The 20,090-nt window shown below is 30.7% G+C and overlaps 1 pseudogene; it reads left to right on the forward strand.

The window, feature by feature from the left end:
- The window catches only part of LOC136973779 (receptor-type tyrosine-protein phosphatase mu-like), a 77,433-nt pseudogene that overhangs the window by 45,376 nt on the left and 11,967 nt on the right, over positions 1-20,090 (forward strand).

The following is a 20,090-nucleotide window of genomic DNA, read 5'->3' on the forward strand; positions in this document are numbered from 1 at the left end:
TTTATAATAAAAATTTCAAAAGAAATTTTTATGATACATGCTGTTCAATTTGTAACTGGTAGTTAACCTGTATATCATTTCAGATTTCATATTTGTATGGATCTGAAGCTGAAGTATAGTATTTCAAAAATGTTTATCTAGATTAAATCTAATCTTAGCTTCTAAACAGTATTGTGTTTCTTTCATGACTATTTTAATGTCGAATTACATTATTTTAAATGATGATAACATTCATAAACATCCAAATAATATATATAATTTTAATTTACAATTTTAAAAAAAAATTAGTTCCAGGACCAGTTGAAAATTTGAAATACAGTCAAATATTAATGAATCCTGAACTGATAGTAATTGAATGGAAGACAAGTTCTGTAATGAATGGAATACTTAAGGATTATTTAATCAAATATGAATTGATGAAACAAGGTCTATGTGAAAATGTATTATCATCAAACTTACACAGAAATAAAACTGTACCTAAATCTCAACATGACGTAATTTAATTTTATACGTATATATTTATTTAATGGAAAAATCTTCTGAAGTTTAACTATTAATTTGAATAATGGATTTATTTATATTAATAGGTTATATTGAAAGATTTATTGCCTTTTTCTACATATAAAGTAAGTGTTCAAGCAAGCACTTCTGCTGGCTATGGTGAAGAAAGAACCATAATTGTGAAAACTTTGGAATCTGGTATGTTTATGTTTTATAAATAACTATGTTGATATGTTTTATTAAGATATGAAAATGTAACTAAAAGTTTCAGAAACAATTTCATATTGAGTAAGTAAATTGTGAAGATTCCAATAAACTGTTTAATGAAGTTTTTCTTAATCTAATTAAAATTGACTTTAATTTATTGAAATAAATGTTTGCACTTGAATTATCAAAAATGAAGATTGCTACATTCATCTGGAACAAAAACTATAAACAAACTTTAACTGTCAAATTGTAATGAGAGATAACAAAATACTTGCTAAATATCTGTATTAACATTTTATGTCCATTGTGAGTTTTCTCCAAATAACTAGATTATATCTAAACTTTCTAACATGTACAGTTGATTTCTCTTACAAATGATGTCCATTCCTAAGTTTTGGACATGTATGTATTTAGACAATCATTATCTATTGATACTACACACCAGTGGCATGCCGTGACATTTGATGATAGGGAAGCTGTGTTTCTGTAAGAAGCCGACTTCCAGGGGCAATCAGTTAATTGCACGTCAGTAATGGTCTAGGGTCCATTCGTACGTGGGTGGTGGCTGTAGAGACAAAGATGACAAGTATCTGACAAAAACCATTTATTTTAACATAAAATAAACATACACTATGTACAAAATAGTTTGCTTTAGGACAATCAGCCATTCGGACGTCCTGAGCGTCGATGTGGTTCTTTGATGGTCAATCGAAGGTGGCCCTGGGACAGTGGCGTTGACAAGTCTGTAAGGCATGGGGAGACTTTGTCCGTTGGAGTCGGGAACACGGTCTAAGTCTGAAGTGGCACGGGTTACAGGTTGGCACAATAGACGAGAAACTGTTTTTTTTTTCCTCCTTTTTTTTGCGCGTTGACACACTGCGTTTTGGTTATTCGAAACGTTAATTAACTGAGTGCCAGGTGTCCTCGATTGTCGGAGATTATATCAATCTCTGTTCTTTCTTTCATCCATTTTGATTGGTCATTTTCCCTCAATCACGCTTCCCGAGTGGTTGATCCCTGGTTACTAAGTGTAACGAGACTCTTACCTGGAGCCGGAGAAAAGTCAAAATAGAAGATGAATTCGATCTTCCACCGATCATAGGATGACTTCCTTCCGCGGTTTATGGTTTCTGCCTGGCAGTTTGATATAAACAATGGGTGTCCGACTACAAACGTCTTTTACCTATGTCTTTCTAAACTAATAAATTTTTCTTTAAATTAACCGTTTTTTTGCGTCTTTCGTGACGGGTCAGACCTATCCGGTACATGACATTTCCATAAAAGTTTTAAACAAATACTGGAAATGACAAAAATAAACAATTTATGTATTTTACTTCTAAAATGCAATTAATACATTCATAATACAAATTGATACAATACAAACAATGATAGAAAAACTTGTTTTTTTAATTTTTTATAAACTAATTCTATTCGGCGATTTTTTCCGCAAAGTCGTTAATTACTTTATCATAAAAGTCGCTGGTCACAACTCCATCAACGTATTTAAAAGCTCTTTTTCTATCGAAAGCAACGCTAGCGACGACAATTTTTCCTCCGACCGAGTGTTCCTGGCCAATGTATGAATTTGCTCCATGGTCAAAAAACTGCACTCAACAGACCCACTGGTAGATGGTACCGTAAAAATTAATGATATTAAATCATAATTCTTTTAGTATGTCTTTGTTCAGATCGACATTAATTATAATATGTTTTATGTTTAAGAGTTACTTGTCAATATAGTCCAGACATGAATATAAATATTGCGATTCACTATGTAATTTAGATAAATCAAAAAATTTTCCATAAAATTTACTTAATTTAAAGAATTAAAACACGCTTGGAAAAATTGTTAATAATTTTAATATTATGAAAAACATCTAAAAGTGATAAAAATTCTAAAGATTTTATGTCTGAAAATCTGTCAATATAATTATAATTTTCTTTTAATTATACTGTAATTAAATATAACTTTGCAAAAAAATGTAGATAAAAATAACATTGAATACTCTTTACTTTTTAAATCTTAAACAATTCACTTAGTCAGATAGCTCCCTACCAGTGGCTAAGGGATAGAATCGTTGGAAGCGTTACACATGTGTAGCTTCCACCAGCTAAACCGGCTGAGGTTGGTGCTCTGTAAAGCGCATGCCCTCTGGCTGCTTTACACCATTCAGTTATTCTTGCTGTGGAAGCTGTCTCGGAAGCACTTCCATTCCGCCACTGACATTCAAATATATTATACAATAGCAATCTTATCGTTTTTTTCACACATAATATAGCATTTTTTAATAAGATACATAATACAGTTATAATAAAATATTAATTTTAATTAATTAAAAGTACGTTAAAATATGAAAATTTATATTTTAGAAAATACAAGGGAAGGTCATTGGAAGGTGGATGCGGCACTTCCACCACTTTCAATGATGGCATGCCACTACTACACAGAAATTATGTTAATTATTATCTTAATTGTATGCTAATAGTAATTTTAATCTACATTTAATATATTTTATTTCTTATAAATACAGGTTGTAACTGTTCTTGTTTCTTTCATTATTTCAAATACATTAAAGTCAATTACATAATAAATATATTTACTTTCTTATAGTGCCAAGTTCAAGTCCTGAAAATGTACGTGTTATTTCACAAGATAAAAATTCACTAAGTTTTGAATGGGATTCGTTACCTTGTGATACTGTTAATGGATTTATTAAAAATTATGAATTTGGTATACAAAATGCTTCTGAAATTAAAAATTCTAGTAGAAAAAAACGTAGTGATGATTTCAAAGTTTGGATAAAGTCATTAACTCAAGTTGCAGGTAAATTGTCAATTTTTTTCAAGATGTTATGCTTTAATATTAACTTATTCAATTATTGTAATTATTATTTTTTAATTTGCAATGAAATATTCAAAATATAAAAACTTCTCTAGCACTGAAATTGGAGAATTTCTTTAAATTTATTATACTTGGTATGAAGAGATTAGTATACTTGTCATATACATTTCATTGCTTTCTTGAAAATCAAAAACATGAAAATATGAAAGATTATTAAACATATCTACTAACTTAAGATAGTTATTTATATTAGGGATTATCACACCTGTAAACATGAACACAACATTTTAAAAATTTAATATATATTTAAGTTTACAAAAAGATTTACAATAATTAAAACTTGCAATATGTACAAGATATGTAAAATACACTCAAAATGCATTTTGGACTTTAAAATAGTCCTTTTTCAGTTGCTGTTTTAATTAAACACATGAGAAAGTATACATAAAAGTTATATTAAAAGTCTGTAATAACGATGAAGACAACATAATTAAGAAACTGGCACTATCTCACAAGTGTGGTATAATAACTTCATATTTTCACAACTAAGCCAGCCATAAGGAGTTCTAACACAATCATAATTAGTTACAGAGACAATTATTTGGATATAAACCAGTAAAGTAATGGAAATAATACTTACAATTGATGCTTCTGAAGCATTTACAAAGCAAATGAAACATTACACAAAGCAAAAATATTATATTAAATTTAGATTTTCTTCTAATATAAATAACTACCTTATGTTAGTAGATACATTTAATAATAATAAAAACAAAAAGCAAAAAACAATACATATGAAAGATTATTAGAGAGATGAAGCTGTTACTATACTTGACATCTCATTTATGCCAAGTGCAATAAATTTCTATAGTATAGTGTCAAATATTCAAACTGTGTTGTAATTGACATTTAAAAAAATTAAATATGATTTTCAGAAATTTTAATAAAGAAAGCATTTTGAAAATTATGAAATGATTTTTGTTTTGATAAAAATTGGAAATTTATAACAACATAAAGAATTGCCCAAATATTTAGATATCAGTTTTAAAGATAATACAATTATTGATATCATTTATTTTGATTTATTTCTCACTGCATCAAGGAGAGATCCTGTATTAATTTTATGTTTGATCTGATTAAATAAAAAGGAATGTAAAGATTAGGTTTTTTATTTTTCTTTGGATAACTGGAATTTATGTCTAACATTCCACATGAAATAAATTTAAAACTTTACAGATACTAAAGTAACCATTCTCGGACTTCTTCCTTATGAAGAATACGTATTTACAGTAAGAGCGCTTACGAAAGTAGGTGGTGGACCATTTTCTAAAGACATTTATGCTAGAACAGCTGAAGATGGTAATACAAAGTTTTACAATATTAAATGTTTATTTTTTAAAAATGCTATTATATTAATTTGATTAACAGCTTACATTAATTATACAAATACAGTGGAACCTCAGTTAATGAATGCTCTGGTTAATGACCAAATCAGTTAACAAACTTTTATTTTGCAAAAATTTTGTCTTGGATAATGGACGAATTCGGATAATGAACGCAATGGTTTTTTGTGTCAAAATTCGAGGTAGATGATGCAGATGTGGAGGAGTAGATAAATGAACATCAAAATGAACTAACCACAGAAGAGCTGGTTGCTTGCAGGAAGAACAGGTGAAAGTCTTACAAGGAGAGCACTCATCAGAGGAAGAGAAGGTTAGGGAAGAAATCACCAGTGCTTAGATCAAGAAAATTTGCAGAAAATGGAATGATGTGCAGGAATTTATTGAGAAATTCCATTTTAGAAAAAGTTTGATTAAAAGAGCTAAGACAACTTTAGACCACTTTCTTGTTCCTTATCAAAAGAGACTTTAACTCAAAGAATCTTCTGATGCAGTGCTACCCAATATTTTTATGGAGGGGATTCCCCTTCCAAGCATTAAGCTCCATATATCTCCACTCCTCTGCCACTAACTACAACAAGCAAAGGCATGTACAGCACTATTTTATTAAATAAAGTTTACATATTTATTGCTGTAGTGATAGATACTACGTTTTCCTATATTTTCATCAAAAAAACTCATTTTACAAATAAAATTACAAAAAGTTCAAAGGCTAGAATGAATAAATTGTATTTGCTTTAATTTCTATGGGAAAAATTGCTTCGGTTAACAAACAATTCGATTAATGAACAGAGTCATGGAACGGATAAAGTTTGTTAACCAAGGTTCCACTGTATAAGCATGATAAGCATGCAGAAACCATATTAGGTTAAAGCCAAAAACTTGCTAAATTATATCATGCTATTAATATACTATGATATAATTCAGCATCATTTAGCTTTACATTAATTATAAAGTGCCATTAAAAAAATGATATAGTAACACATAATATAGATTATGTGTACATAAATGAACAGTTTATAATTATTATGTACATAGTAAATAATAAGCTTTTGAGTTATTTATTTACATATTAACATTCTATAATCTGACAGAAATGTGAGATTCTGGAGACAGAGAATAAATTTTATTAGATAATTCAAAAACCAAAATATTATTTTTGCATTAAAAATGACACATTTTTGTATGTTGGTGGAAAAAAGTTGAGAAAAAGGGAAATTAAGTTTCTTTTTTTTTCAACTTGGATAATAAGATCTCGCCCCGACGAGATCTTATTGCCCATTTTGATGAACACATGTCAACTTGAGTCACAGTGAATATCCTGTCATAATGATAAAAAGTGCCCACCAATTAGAAGGGGCCACAAGATATAAGGGGCTAGCACCTCAGTTTCGGGGCTTGCTCTCTCGAAAGTCAACCAATAAGCATCTCCACGAACTCCTACTATTCTGCTGTTGCCATCCTGTGATTCAAGAAGACCACCATCCTTGAACCGAAAGAGGTATTATGCTTAGACAATGTAAACTCTCTCTCTTACATCAAACCTAGATGTCAGTTAATAGTCAAGTTAGATTTAATCCAGTGTGGTTGTATTTCTCTTCCTTTTTAAGATTTTTATTAAACTTGTTGTTGATTGTTTAACTGGTCTTGATGTTTCACAAAATATATGCTGGATGCTTTATCGGGAGTTCATAGTCCTCCCCCTGAGACGAAATTAGAAGAAACTCAGATTGTGCCAAACACGACACTTTTGGCTCACTGAGGATTCCCACAGAAACATTACTTGTATTAACTCTGATTCTGAGTTATATATATATTTTTATTAATATCGCTGATAGTGTCATAAAAATTCAATGTTCATTAGATTTTCAATAAAACATATTCAGAAAAATTTATCAGTTAAATGTAATGAAACAACTATTACTGATTTCAAATAACCAGAAATTTCCCATCCAATTGTGCAAAGTTTGATATATATTGTAGTACAATCCTTTTAGTAATCCATGGTAAAGTTACTAAATTTCAAGCATCCATAAGAAAAATTAATAAAAAATTTTTTGTTTCATATGTACCATGTTGTATCACAAAGCATAAACAGTAATAAAGCCAAGTGGGTAAAGTGCTTGACTGCTATACTGCATACTGCAAGTTCTTTGTTAAAATTATAAAAAATATATATTGCACAATAATTTTCTTCAATATAGATTAGAGAAAAATTTGGCTAGAGGTAGACAGTCTGCCAACCTCTAGCCAAATTGCATATTTTCTTATTAATTAATTTGTCTTGATACAGCCCAGTAAGAATCCAAATATTATTATGTTTATATTATGAAAAATTTTATTGAAAATAACAAGTTGAAATGAAATTAGAAGTTTTCAAAATAAAAATTAGAGTAACTATTATAATTTAGAATTATTTAAATTGATATTTCTGTATAAATTAAATTATCAATATTTTCTAATATTGCAATCTAAGTAAATCTTTTATTTCAGTTCCTTCATCTCCTTTACCAAGAATAGAATTGGTTTCAGAAGATAAACTGATCATAAAATGGAATGCTCCTTATCCACCTAATGGTGTCATAGTGAAATATCGACTTCATATGTGGCCAACCGATAATGAATTGGATACGAAAAGTTTTTCAGTGAACAACAATGGAAATGAAGGTGGTCAATATATATTTGAAAATTTAGAACCATTTACAAATTATTCTGTTCAGGTTTGTGCTGTATTGTTTTAAAAAAAGCAATTATAGTGTTTAATAAATTATAAAAGTTAGTAACAAGTAATTATAGCATTTAATAAATTATAAAAGCTAGACTAAACATCTTGTTACTAACTTTTATAATTTATTAAACTTTTATATTCAAAACTTTCAATAATAGTGAAGTTTTGGTATTCAATGGCAGTTGCAGACTTACATTGCATATTTGTGAGGGCTAGAACATTGCACAAGTGCTCACTTTAATCCCTCTTCTAATACAGTAGAGTCTGCATAAGTCATCATAGGTATAACTTGACACTGTTGGTTAAGTATTCAGTTTTCTGTGGTCCCGGCTGACTTACATAGGCATTAATGTTAAAAAACTCTGGTTTACTCGACACCATTTAACTCATCACCACTGGATAAATCGACATACTTTTGCTGTCCCACACTCATTTAAACGTCTGATAAGTCAACTCCCCTCCTGAAAAAAAAATGAGTTCATACCGCACTGTATGGTGTGAACTCATTTTTTTCAGGAGGGGAGTCGACTTATTTATTAATATATATATATCTACATACAGTTGAGTTTGCATAAGTCGACACCCCAAGGGGAAGTGAAAATATGTCGAGTTATCTGATATGATGACTAAAGCGAAGTTGAAAAAAACCACAATACTACAATTAGGAAAATACAGTAGTGCTTTATACAGTACATGCAATGTATCTCCCTGACCATCCATCACTGGCACTAAAGTTGGTTTCTATTCCAAGTACCTCAGCAATTTCCATTGCCTTTTGTTTCAGTATTGCTTCCAAAACAGGAAGATTTGATGAACGAATTTGCTTTAGCCAACATAGGAGAGCATCTTCAACATCTTTGTATGGCAACTTTCTCTGGCGTTTTTGAGACAGCCACGACAAAAATCCAAGAAAAAGTTTCTTAATTTCCTCTTTTTTCTTCAGGATTCCCACCAATGTTGTTTTTGGAAGGTTTTTTTGTTTTGCAAATTCGGCTTGCAAAGTTTCCTTACATTCAACTTCAGAAACAAGTTTGTATTTTTCCTTCTGCATAAGCGTTTTAGCTTTCGGACACTCATTTCTAACAGAAATGTGAAACAGGTGCTACAAATAATGCATGATGTGAGAAAATGCAAAATCGGATTCTGCTGTGATGTTGATATAGATTGTATATTTTCATATTGTTTATCTGTTATTATTTTATATATAAAAATACATAAAATGTTAAGGCATTTTTATTAATATGTATATATTAACAAATAAGTTGACTCCCCTCCTGAAAAAATGAGTCCACACTGCACTGTGTGGACTCATTTTTTTCAGGAAGGGAATTGACTTATCAGATGTCTAAACGAGTGTGGGACAGCAAAAGTATATCAATTTATCCGGTGGTAACAAGTTAAGCTTCAAACAGGATGAGCAAAATCATGCCACACATATACACAGTGACATTCATACATACAAAAAACCCCCAAATTTTTTATATTTCTTGATGTTTCAAGGTCCTGAGTCCAAAAATGTAAAAATCTGGGGGGTCATGTTTTGATTGATCAACATACTTTCCTCCTGTTATATATAATAGAGCTGGAAATGTAAAATCATCAGAAACATACTTTAATGAAATTATTAAATATATACATAAAAATAATAAAATAAATAAATTTAATTTAATTATTTTTTCAAGTATACAACTTCATTAAAATAAGTTTTTGCTGATTGTTTTAAATTGGTTTTCATTAAAATGTTAAACATTTTTGATTAATTTAATAAATAAATATTAAAAAGATACTAAAATAATTTTTGTAGCTTATAGATTTAGAACTGGCTTATATAATAATTATTAACTAATTAGATTTTTTTTCAAATAGTTTATTAATTTTGTTTTAACTATTTAGGTTCAGGCAGCTACTAAAATTGGCTGGGGTAATTGGAGTTCTGTTGTTTCAGTTAGAACAAAAGAATATGGTAATAAACAAATAAGACTTTATATTTCTAAAATAATAATTTATTTCATTAATACTTATTTGTTTCATATTTTTTTTTAAGTCTCAGATCCACCATCAAAAATTGACATGATTTCACATTCAAACAGTAGTATAACAATTTCATGGTCACCTCCTTTAAAACCAAATGGTATTTTAAGTGGTTACAAGGTAATTTTTTTTTTTCATTTTCATTCCTAATAATTTATTTTAACTATTATTTAATAATGATTTACATAACAGAAATAAACTTTTAAATATAATCTATAAATGCCAAATACAGTGGGTGATCGGTTAATGGACAGTTCGGACAGCGAACAAATCGAATAACGAACACTTTCGCGAAAGATTTTTATGTTCGGACAACGAATACTTCACAGAACAAATACAAAAAGAAGTGATATAAAATAACGAATACTGATTGGTTTTCCCTTGTCTACAGGTAACAATTCGAAACCTTTCAGAGTGCAGTAGATGATCAACTCAATACCAATCAGATATTATTTCTCTGAACTTTGAAACTCTCCATTGTAATTCCAGCTTTTTGTTTACCTTTCTGACAAATATTTTTTTAATGGTTTTTGCAATACTGTTGGGCACTTGTTAAGTTTTGCATCAGTTTTTATTTTCTAAAGGTGAGAGTTTAACTGTCCTATTGGATATTCGTTAACGGTTTAACACCAAAATTTCGAATTTCATTCAGGCTTCATATTTACATAATTCTTTTGTGTGCTAGTTGATTTCTGTTCACTGAATTTTTGTGAGTGCTTTTCTGAACTTTTTATTTCAAAAAGACATTGATAATATTATGAAGCCTAAAAAGAGTGGAGTGTCATGAACCATACTCACCTTAGAAACCAAGCAAGAGATAATAGCCAAGGTAGAGAGTGGGCAGAAGATGTCTGATGGTGCTAGGCAGTATGGTTTGAACAGTTCTACAGTAGGCACAATCTTAGCTAATAAAGATATAATCAAGAAGACTCGAGAAGCTAAAGGAGTATCGAAAATCACATCTGAGAAACAAAGATGTACCATCTATGAAAAAATGGAGAGATTTTAGTTTCTTATTACATGTAAATAAACATAGTAAGAAAGTATATAATTTTTTATTTATTTTTTGGGGTTTCCAGAACAAATTAATCAAATTCCCATAAAAATTTATGATAAATTGATAATAGGTTAACGAACAATTCAGATAGCAAACAAAGTCTTGGAATGGATTATGTTCATTAACCAATCACCCATTGTATAGGAAAGGACCAGTATATAGAAGGTTTACTGAGTTTGTAGATTTATAGTGCTGTCAGAATGTACAATATGTTAAGATGATCTAATCAAAGGTTTACTCACATAATTTTTAAGTAATAAAATATTTTTGTATACATTATTTATTATTTCAAAGTTGTTAATTTAAAATACAATAACAAAAATTAATGTGTGTGATGACTATGTTACTAAAATTTTAATTTTTAAGCTTTTTATCTATTATAATTATTTAATTAATTTTTCATCATCTGTTAAAGTAAAAAAGGACAGTTACATTAAAAATGAGGACAAAAAGAGCATATAGTTATTATAATGTAAAGATTTCTAACTTATAAATTTATTTAGTCAAATTGCTTTTTTTCAATATAAAATTATTCCTTACTATCTATTTTGCAGAAAAATAAAATTATTTTCTAAAAACAGCATTGAATATCATTATAGAGTCAGAAAAATATGATATTATGTCTGTTTTACTCAGATGCTTGCTATTAAATAAGTATTTTCAGTAGGTGCATGAAATATCTTACATATGACCAGCAATTTCATTTCTTTGTTATTTATTTTTGCATTTAGTAATGTGAGCATTAGTGTTGTGAGAAAATAATGATTAACAGCAAGATTATTATCCATATTATGAAGCAGGTTTAAAAATCCACATTTTATGACTTTTTTTTAATAAGTATTTATCAAATAGAGGTAATACATTTTCATTGCTTGATTTGATGATTTTTTTCTGTCTACGTTTTTTTTTATATGTTAATATAAAAAATTTTTACTGAGTTATTCAGTTAGAAAACAGTTAAATATTAAATTTTTTAAATTTAAAAGGAACTTAATTATTTTGTTTTTTTTAAATAATATATAAAATTTACAAGATTAAAATATTTTATTTTTTATTCGTTTACAGGATGAAAAAGAAAGTCACTGAACACTTGCTACAGAATATAGAATGTACCCAAAGTTAATTTGTTCATGTCAGGAACACATTAGACCAAGGGGGAAACAGATTGATGTGCATTACATACACAGCTGCCATCTTGAATGCAACTCCAAAACTGTAAATGGGAAGAGGTTTATGTGACACATCATTTAGGGTCAGAATTTTACAAAGAATTGATTGCTGAAAGATTTTATTGTCCTACCTCAAATGGTTACAGAGTTATGCATGTTACATGATGTTCTTAATGTACATTCTTTGAATACATTGTATATTCTGTAGCAGAGACTTTCTTTCCCACCCTGTATATCATAAGAAAACACTATTATTTAAAAAAATTAATTTTCTATATATAAAATTATTTCCATATAAATTATAAATTATTTCTTCTTATAATCACAATTTATCAATTGTGATTTTAAGAAGAAATAATTTATAATTTATATGGAAACATAAATAGGTAAAAATAAAAGAATATGTGATGTTGAATGACTTTTACTTTGTTAGTTATGATCTTATGAACTATCATTGAAAAGATTAATAACTGAAATTACATAAGATAATAAACTGTTGAAAATTATCTATTTAATAATTATCTTAGTTCTAAAATGTTATCATAAATTTTTCAGAAATTATGATGATTATTCTTTATATAAATGTATTTTTATTGCATCTATTCACAATTAATGAATCAAACACCTTTTCTTTTTGATGATTTGTTTTAGTTTATCTGACTGTTGTATACAGACACAAAAATAATTTTTATATGGAAGGATTTAATACAGAATTACTCTAAAATTTTCTAATATGTATGAAAATTATAAAATTGTTTTCTAGGTATCTTGTCAACCATCTTTAATGGGATTCAGTTTACAGAAAATGGATTCAATAACAAAGATCTTAAATAGTTCAACATTTCAAGTGAGCTTTGAAAATTTACAGCCAAGTACAGAATATAATATAACAGTGAGAGCTTTAACAAGAGTTGGTTTTGGAAAGCCTATCAGTGTTAGTTTGTGGACAGCAACTGCAGGTATTAAGATATACTATGCACAAACTAATTTATTCTGTTTAAAAGTAAATATAGTCAGTTCAAAAGTTTAATAACATAAATATAGATGTTTATTTTTAATTTCAAAAGCTATTGCATGCAGTTATAATTTCAGAATTAAATATATTTGGTTTAAACTACAGTAAAGCAGATTTAACATACATTTGTATTTCCATTATTACCTTTAATTTACTATTTTATATTTAAAGAAATTAAAACAAATTCCATATATGTAAAATAAATTCAACTAATCAAAACTAGGAATACATTAATAAACACTGCACGTATAACCAATATCCAGCAAGAAGAAATTACAAGAAGGCAAATGTTTCCAAATGTGTTTAATGGACATAGTCAGGCTAACTGACCTTTCAGTTTGAATGCAGCTGTTAAAACAAACATTTACAACTGTACAGTATAATAAAATATAAATGTACAGTACAATAAAATATAAATGTACAGTTATATTTTATTTTATACAGTCAAACCTGTTTTTATGCGGTCTTTCTTTGTGCGATTTTTTATTTGTGCGAGTTTTTTTATGCGATTTTTTTTTGTGCGGTATAGTTGGCAACTAGTCTCGTGCGATTTGTCATGTCTCACGTTGACTTATTATAGCTAAATAAACTTATTATAGCATAAATGAACTTATTATAGTAATATTATTGCATGAATATGCGAAAAATGAAATTATTTATTTTTTAAGTCAACAAAACACCACCTGGACAAAAATATGTAAAACAGATGATAGACGAGACGATGCAGTCAAGTGCTGACATCTGTTGTCAATAAATTCTATTTCGTACGGTTTTGAGTTATTTTCTATGTGAGACTTTTTTTATGCGGTCCCTATTGACCGCATAAAAAAATATTTTTTTAATTGTGTTGTGAAAACTATTTTTTATAGCCACTCGTGAAGTTTCGTGCGATTTTTTTTATGCGTTTTTTTTAATGCGGTCCCTATCCCCTGCATAAAAACAGGTTTGACTGTATTAGAATATATATTTTTCTTTATTTCTTCTTCCTATTACTATTATCTACACTTCCTGGAATTTTCTCCCAACCGGTGCTTAATGGTGCAACAGCAGGTGGTCTCTTAAGGACAATGGGATGGTATGTGGCCCTCAGGGTAGAATGGGGACCAAGTGGTCATTCTTTGGCTAGGACTGGACAAGGAAAGATGCGCCAAAGGTAGCTCTCCACCACGTTTTTGGGACCACGTGGAGATGACAACGAGGTAAAAGGGAAAGAAGGAAAATCCCAATCAAAAAAATGTTCAAGAGTAATTTTTTTGTCCACGTCCGTCAAGAAATTTACATTTTAGAGAAGAAAAAAGAAGAGATCCGTCCAACATATATATATCGCACCGTAATAATGCCGAAATATTTGGGTACTCCTTTCTTTTTCATTCTATTCTTTACTTTATTCTTCTACATTTATCTATTGTCCTACATTAATTATAATTAGTTATAAGTTTAGTTGTAAGATATACATATATTTTAATTACTCTTAGTAGACTGCTTATTTTGTAAAAACAGAAAGGAATCATCGTGAGATTTAACATATGTCAGTATTCTCACCATAGTATCGGTAACTATACAAATATATATACCTGTCGGGGAAAGAGATTTTTTTTGCTGGCATCCCACAAAAATTCCTGTATCCTGTTACGCAAATTAAAGATTCTGATTTTAAAATTCCTGTTTCTTTGTGTACAGTATTCGCGCACTTCACAACTGTAAGGTTACTAGGAATACGTGATTGCTGTCCACATGTTACAGAGTTACAGAGTAGGGGGCTGTCTGGAAGACTTAGCCCGGCAAAGAATGGGGGGAGAAGGATGGGAGAGGGGTATAGGTGGAAAGTAAGGAAGGAAGGGAGTGGGAATGGGATCACTTGAGATCTTACATCGCAAGTATTTATGAAAACAGTAATAAAATACAAACAAACTACCAATTTGGCGGAGATGAATGTTGGTACACTTACATACAATATATGCAATCAGTACAGCGAGTCACATAATCCAATAATACAATGTAAGAAAGGAAGTAATACAGGAATACCAATATCACTTCCTAAGCCTTTTAAATTTCCGGTACTCCATACGAAAATTAACAACTAATTAACTAACGTTTTCGATCGCCTCCGCGATCTTCGTCAGGTTTTATCACATAATCCAATAATACAATGTAAGAAAGGAAGTAATACAGGAAGAAAATGCGTGTACAAGAAAGATTAAAACTGTAATTTACAATGAGAACAAAACAACAAGAGTTTAATGGCTAGTACATGCATACACAGTATGCTGTAAGCCAATACATGAACGTGTACAATGAAGACAAATTGAAACAGAGATACAACATTACACAGTACACAAGAAAGACACATTCACATACCACAGAATGTGAGTTTATAAACTGTCCATAGTTGAGAGGCCAACAAGCTTTTTCCACTTGTCCCTTAATAGTGGGAATAGTATCCCGCTGTTGTAGTTCAGATTGCAGGCTGTGCTGAAGTCTGTGTTGCCCGGAATATGCTGCAGGATTCGACGAAAGTCACTAGGTGCCGGTAAGCCTCCTTGTCCGCACAGAGAAAATCGAGTTGGGGTGGCCAGTTTTGGCCCTTTTGTATACAGTAGACAAATAAGTCGTGCCGTTCTGCATCATAGTGCGGGCAGTCAATTAAAGTATGAAACACATCCCCCAAGGAGACACCATCACAGTCACAGGAATTGCAGTTGCTCTTCCCAAACCGATGTAGATAATAAGGAAAGTTTCCGTGCCCGGTCAGACACTGAGTAAGGCTATAGGTGGGAGATATGTGGAAAAGCCGTTGCCGGCTCTGCACCGATGGTAGGAAGCGGAAGGTGGTACGCCCAGTGGGAGATGCAGTCCATTCAGACTGCCAAGCGGACAGAGTCTTCTTCTGAAGATAGCTATTTATGTAGCTTATAGGCACTGTGTTGAAGGAAGGTGAGACATCTAGTGTGGCTACTCTTTTTGCTAGCTCGTCTGCCCTTTCATTCCCACTGATGCCATTATGACCTGGAACCCAGCAAAAGAAAACATTCCTCCTTCTTTTGAGGTTGTTGATAAGATGTCTTACCTTGACCCCTGTTGCGGTACACTTCTGCGTGCCCTTTATCACATTTAGGACGTATCTGCTGTCAGTGAGAAATTGAAAATTCCCTTTTAGGGTTTTTAGTTTTGCCGTTATTGTTGTTAGGGCTTTACACATTGCCCAGAGCTCCGCTTGATTGTTGGAGCAATGGGCTTGTAGCTTATAATATTCCTCATGAACAACTGTGTTGGTGGTATTGTTTCTCACAATAAAAGCTGCCCCTGTCCCATTCTCATTTTTTGCTCCATCGGTATATATACTCCAGTTCACATCTGCAATGTTTTCGTCGTCCTCTTTGTGTATCAAGGTGATGTTGCTTTCGGCAGGATGTTGTCCCACCTCCACACCAGAATGGTACGTATCAACATCGTAGGTGCCAATTAGCTGAAGTAATTCCTGACAGCTATCTGGATAGTCATTCTTGTTGATTATGTCCTGTGAGTTTTGTGTGTTCTCTCCCATCCTTTGAGGTAAATCCTTATTTAAAAGGTTCCACTTCCAGACAATGTTGTCTATTTTAATATGAATGGGGGTCAGGTTGGCCAAGACCAACAGGGCATCCGTAGGTGCTGTACGGTATGCCCTGCAGATCCGAATAGCAAAACCTCTTTGCACTGATAGTAATTTTCGTTTATTATGGATCATGTCCACATGTTAAAAGAGGGATGACATGAGAGAGAAGGAGAGAGAGAGGATTGTATGTACAATTAAACTTCGTAGCTTGACTTCTATGAAGGAGGGAAGAAGTGTACATCTCTAAATGTTGAGCTTGATTTATATGTAATTAATCCATAAATAATCAATAAATTATTAAAATTTTAATATTGCATTGAAGTTAACAAATTCAAGTAACCTTAATTGCTCTGAAATATTCGTCTAATGTATATTTATGTAATACATTTCCAAATAGCTCAGGGAGATAGCTGTCACAATCAAAATTACTTTTTATTTTCTGGATGACCAAAGATATAGGAATGATTTCTATCAATTACCATTGATCCACTGAGTTTAGAAAAATTACAAAATCATATCTAAATCAATTTATTTTTACAAAAATTAAGCAAAAGTATAATGAATCATATTTTTCATATCATACTGAAGTATTGTGTCATTTCCATTTGTAGATCAGTTCATTACTAGGGCTGAAGAGAGAGAAGTGGAGCTGTATTTCTAGGTATAGGGGTCCAAATCATAACTTGTATAATAAACTTTTAATTATGAATTCTAGAAAATCAATTAACTTAATTTAAAGTGCATAAAAAGAGAAAAAGAAATGTGAAGTCTTATTCTTGATTTATCATCAAAAAAGGTTCCTATCATCAGAATCATTCCTATATCTCTGGTTATCCAGAAAAGAAAAAATAATTTTGATTGTGACAGCTATCTCCCAGAGCCATTTCAAAATGTGATACATAAATATACATTAGATAAACATTTCAGAGCAATTAAAGAATTAAAGTTACTTGAATTTGTTAACTTCAAAGGTTCATGATCACTCTTCACAGTCCTGTTCAAGCCACAAGAAGTAAGTTTTATAAAAGAAATTTATCAAATTTACAAAATGTCTGTTTCAATTTAAAAACTTATTTTGCAGTTAGAATATAAAATTAATTGGTTTAAATTAATTAAATATTTTAGAAAATTTGGAAGAAACATTGACCTGGAACAAGATTTGGATTTCAGGTCAATAGTCTGAATATTTAGCCAGGAAAATAATCCAACAGTTTAAACTTAAGTTTGTGTAATGATTTGTGTTTCGGTTATATTGTATATAATGTATGCACATTCTTGAAACTTCTACATGGGAGACCATTCAAGTGAACTGCTACAATCATCCAACAAGAGTTTTTAACTTATCATTGGAGATATCTATATGCATTGTACTGTACATTACATGCAATTATTTAGCCATGACAAAATTTTATCCAATTACACCATCATCTTTATAGTTTATGAGTCAGGTGCTTAAGCTAGTAATTGATATTTTTGTGCTTATCAAATTTGTGAGGCTTTGGATGAGATCTGAATCTTTCACTAAAATATTGTTTAAAGATTTTTCATTCGGGAAAGGAATTTTGTAAAATAAACACATTGTGATGATGAGAAATAACTGATGTAAGTACATGTCAGACCAGAAAGACTAACTTTGACTTCAGTGCTCATAAATATGACAAAGTAACAGTAAATTTGAAGTGCAATAAAATATTTTGGTTAATAAAAATATCACAAAACACCTAATAGAAATTCTTAAAAGAAAAGAAAGAAAACAAGACTTATTAAAATACAAACAAAAAATTCAAAGTTCATTTAAACATTCTGTGGTTGGAGATTGAAATGCAGTGTCAGGTTAAACATTGTGGCTTAACCTTTCTCATGTCCTGATCAGGTCCAGTTCTACTTGGATACAAAACAGAACCAATCAGAGAGGACCTAGAAAGATTCAGGATCAATTGAATTGTTCAATCCATGGACAAAATTCTATAAAAACTCACATCTCAAGGTCATGGTGTATTTCTCCGACTGCATTTTGCCAACCATCTTTCTCTGTTCATGTTTTAATCTGCTCTCATTCACCAGTTTACACCATACATTTCTTTGATAACATTTCTTGTCATGTCATAGAACACAACTTTGTTCTACACTGCAGCAGTCTTTCACCAAGTTACTTTTCCTTTGTGACACTTAGTAAAAGTAAGATCTATTTTGTCACTGTCAGAGTTCAGAAGACACTGTTGTATGCCCCTCAAGAGTGTGGTGTTCAGCAGTCTCTGAACTTTGGATTTCTCCTCAACTACCTCATTGACAACTTTGCTGCAGGCTTGACATCATCTGTTTTCGTGCTGGACTTTTAAACTATAAATACAAAGAACATCTTCATGGGACAACAACTTGAAGTGGACAAAATAAAGATTAAATATTAAGCTCCCATCTATGTATGAATAAACAGGAAAATTGACAAGGTGCCTTAAGTCACCATTCCTCAAATGTGGTTTCCACACACATACACACACCATTGTGACCGTCGACCGTATTGTATATATATATTTTATTGTATATAGTTATAATCCTATCTTATTTTTGCAATTTCCTTTTTTTTCCTTTGTCTATTCTTTATTAAACTTTCCAAGATAACTGTTATCGCCGTGGGGCTGGATTAAACGTTCTGAGAATTGGTAGAGACAATAGCAGGTAGTGTGGCCTGGGGAAAAAGTGGCTAAGAGAGGGGTCACTTTTCGACTAGACACAAAGAGAGTCGGACGAAAAGAGCAAGGCTTGATCCTGATTTCCGAGAGAGGAAAGAAGTTTGCAATAGTCTAGTGAGGAACCGAAATATAGAGACCGGCATATTGGAGAACCCTGATAATTGAGAGACAGTGGCGTAGCGTAGTGGGGGCGGCAGGGGTGGCAAAATTTTACAATAAATAATAATATCTTGTAAGAATACTTAAATAAGGGGGTGGCGAAATTTTCCTCCGCCCCGGGTGGCTGACACCCACGCTACGCCACTGTTGAGAGAAGAAAGGATAATAAAAGGTTTTATCTTTCAAAAGTTTAGTGTCTTTTTTTCCTCTTAAATTTAAAACTCTAAGAATATTGCTGAGATTATTTGGTTTTAAATGCAATGGTTGGAATAAGAGAATAAGTCCAAGCATTTTTAAGACAGACTAATGCATCTATTCTCTAATTTACCCAATATCTAGGATACATAATGGTATTAATGCTTTCTAATAATAGCTATATTTTCATTATAATTGGGAATAGTTTCTAGGAGCCAGACATTTTTTTTGATTTTCTCAAAAACTTGTTTGTTGATCTTATTCCCATCTTCCAATTACTGATTCAATTGATTATTTTGTATTTCAGATTTAAAGTAATTTGTTTTATTTATTTTAAATTTAGAATCTTCAGTTGTAGAAATAGTGGATAACAGAACACTGAGTGATTCTATTATAATTAAATTTTCATCTGGACATTCAAGAATAATGTAATGTATATTTTTATTTTTTGTTAATTAAAATAAATTTATTCAAGTAATTAAAATTTTTTTAAAACCTGTT

This window comes from Centruroides vittatus, unplaced genomic scaffold, assembly GCF_030686945.1.
Source record: "Centruroides vittatus isolate TY-2023 unplaced genomic scaffold, ASM3068694v2 contig_329, whole genome shotgun sequence".
Taxonomy (NCBI): domain Eukaryota; kingdom Metazoa; phylum Arthropoda; class Arachnida; order Scorpiones; family Buthidae; genus Centruroides; species Centruroides vittatus.